Genomic DNA, 3,095 nt, shown 5'->3' with positions numbered 1-3,095 from the left:
TTCATGTTATTGTTATCATTTCAATTCAATATTTGTATTAATTCAATTGGTTTCAAATGTTTACCTGGATTACTCTTTCTAATTGCCCATCCATCTGAGGATGGAAAGCTGTGCTAAAGTGGAGTTGTCTGCCCAAGGATTCATGCAACTTCTTCCAAAATCTCGATGTAAACCTTGGGTCTCTATCAGATATGATGGAAAGTGGAATTCCATGTAGTTTAACTATCTCACTGATATACAATTCTGCGAACTTCTCTAGTGAGTAGTCAGTCCTAACTGGCAGAAAGTGTGCTAACTTCATCAATCTATCTACTGTAACATCCAGAAAAAAAAAATTTGAATGATGGGATTTGGCGTGTGACAGTGGGTTTCCCACTGTCACAACAGCCTTTTAATTAAAAAAAAAAATGGTTCAAAAACGGGAGGAGGAACTCCCCCCTCCCCTTTTCTCTTCTCTCTCCTCTCCTTCCCTCTCTTCTTCTTCTTCCTTTCTCCAGCGACCGGCCGGCGACGTCCCAAGCAGTTCCCCACCCGGCTGGCGACCCTCCGGCGACGGACCACGGCGGCAAGAGAGGGAGAAGAGAGAGAAAACGCGCGCACAGTGGGCAGCGGCTTTCCGGCGCGATTCCGGCTTCGTCCGACGTCCAATCGAGGCGATTCTGGTGGCGTTAGAAAGCTTGTTCCGAGAGCTTTCTTTTGACACCAATTTTGAAGCAAATGGAGGTCGGATGAGTGAGATATGGAGGAGAGAAGTTTCGGGTTTTTCAAGCTTTTTCATCAGATCTACGACGATCTGACCGTTAGATCGACGATCCGAGACCACATATGGACTGAGGAAGAGGAGAGGAACATGGTGGTATGATCAGATCCGGCAAATGTCACCGGCGACCGGCAGCCGGCCACCGTGCACGGTGGTTCCGGCGGTGGCTCCGGTGGGCTATGGAGATAATTCAACTTCCAGAGGCTTCCTCATAAATTTTTGAAATTTTTGAGACACAGATAAACTTCGGGTAAGACTATTTACATTATTTATTTATGTCATGGAGCATAAATACAGTGTTTCTTAAACAGGAAAAATTGGAGAAAAATTCTAAGAAAAATATATGATGAAAGTAAAATTATTTGGAGATATTCTATGGTGTTAGTTGAATTTTTGAGTGATTGTAGAATATTTTTGAGAAATATGGATGGATTTTAGTTAGATTTTTAGCATATGAGCATATAAGATTATTTGAAATTAAGATGTTTAAATTTTATATGATTGGTTGAAGCTTGAGGATGGAGGTTTAAATATGTGACTATTAAATTGGGTTGAATTAAGGATATGTTAGTTGTTGAAAACTTAGGAAATTGAGTAAAATTCTTGAATAAAATATTCATGGATGATTAGAAAATTACAATTCATTTTGCAATAGCCTTATAATATTATTAAGGACCGCGGGGCAAAATTTTAGAATTTTTAGAGCTTGTTTGAGTGGATTTTTGAAAAATGTCAATTATAGGGACTAAAACGTAATTTTTAAGATTTTGAGTATTGTCTGATTTGGAGGGCCCCGGAGGGGCCATGTGATATTGATGAGATGTGATTGTGGAAATTGAGAATTTGGAAGTGTTATTTGAGCCTTTTTGCAGGTTGGGTAGGTCTCAGGTATAGGGGAAATTCTGCCGGATTTCCGGCATGAATTAGGCTGTCTATTGCCTCTTTAGAGTTTTGTCTTAACTTAGTACTAATAAATTTATAATTTAATTATTAGGTGATCGAGGTCAGCTATTTTCCTGCATCCAGCAGCCACAATAGTCATTGGTGTACTGTGAGTAAAATATTAATTTTAATTGTAATTTCAATATTATTATATGTTCAAGCATGCCCATGCATCACTTATATGCATATATCTATGTAGATAAACTTTAGGCATGATTTATGTTGCATTCATAACTGTGAAAGTGCCATATATGTTGTTGCGGTAATTTGGAGCAATGTGCGTGCGTTGGCGTGCGTGTGATGTGGTGTGGACTATGGATAGGATGGGTAGTCACGGCTTGAGTTCTTCGCTGGGACCCGATCCTTCGGGGGGTAGTCACGGCTTAAGTTCTTCGCTGGGACCCCCGATTTGGTTTATTAAGCGAAAGTTCGGCTTGAGTTCTTCGCTGGCACCAGGTTGGATTTAAGAGAGCTGTATAGGGGATCAACTCCCATATATTATGATTGATATTACAGGGTGTGTGAGTGCTCCAAATTACCTTTTTGATGTTATGATGTGCAATTGTTGTTGATGTTGCATTTGACTCTACAGGGTGCATTAGCTTTAGATAGTTATAGAGATTATGGTTAAAATTGATATTTTACTCTCTGAGTCGAACGCTCACTCTTGTTCAACATATTTTTTTCCAGGCTACAGGAGGAGACATTTTTTTGAATAACCTGTCCCTTTTCTCTCAGGTTATGAAAAGATTACTTAATTGTATTATTATTCTCTAAATTTGTAATTTAGGACTCCGCATGTACTAATAGTAGCATTAAGCCTGTCAGGGACTGTATGAATTCAAGTTTTCGTATTAATAAATGAAAAGAAAAAAAAAATTTATGAGTTTTAAATGGTTATAAATGAGGTAACAGGGTTGAGCTGGGCTCCCCAAATTTTTGTTTCTGATAATTTCTGGGCTAAGTTGGCCCGAAATATGAGTATAACAGTTTAATTTAAATTATTTTATGTGCATATTGGGCCTAAATTGTGGGCCTGGTTATGGATTTGAGGAATAGTTAGGCTTACTACGGGCCTCGGGGCTTTAAGTGGCCTGTGTCCTAGTCTTAGTCAGGCCCATAGGTTGGGTCGTGACAAAGTTGGTATCAGAGCTTAGGCTCTAGATTCATGGGAAATAATATAATTGGGAGTGTAAAAGGAGTCTTGTTAGGATGTTACATGCGGAGTATAGGATTCTGTTTCGTCTTTTTCTGTAATTCTTTGTTTCTAGATTCTGCGTTATACATCGGGAAATATAAAAGTACCTCAGTTAGTGTCTTGATTTTCGTGGAGTACATAGAAATATGAAATAGATTTAGCAAACTTATTGAGGTCTGCCATGGAAACACATAT

At 38.9% G+C, this 3,095-nt stretch overlaps 1 long non-coding RNA gene across 1 annotated transcript; it reads left to right on the top strand.

The window, feature by feature from the left end:
• Positions 1 to 565: 565 nt before the first annotated feature.
• LOC131182320 (uncharacterized) lies at positions 566 to 2,745 on the top strand. Its single transcript, XR_009150623.1, has 3 exons — positions 566 to 1,010; positions 1,755 to 1,811; positions 2,393 to 2,745. It is a non-coding gene; the product is annotated as an uncharacterized LOC131182320 (long non-coding RNA).
• The last annotated feature ends 350 nt before the right edge of the window (positions 2,746 to 3,095 follow it).

Source organism: Hevea brasiliensis, chromosome 8, assembly GCF_030052815.1.
Source record: "Hevea brasiliensis isolate MT/VB/25A 57/8 chromosome 8, ASM3005281v1, whole genome shotgun sequence".
Taxonomy (NCBI): Eukaryota; Viridiplantae; Streptophyta; class Magnoliopsida; order Malpighiales; family Euphorbiaceae; genus Hevea; species Hevea brasiliensis.
The sequence above is the reverse complement of the archived record's forward strand: the minus strand, read 5'-3'. Positions and strand labels throughout refer to the sequence as shown.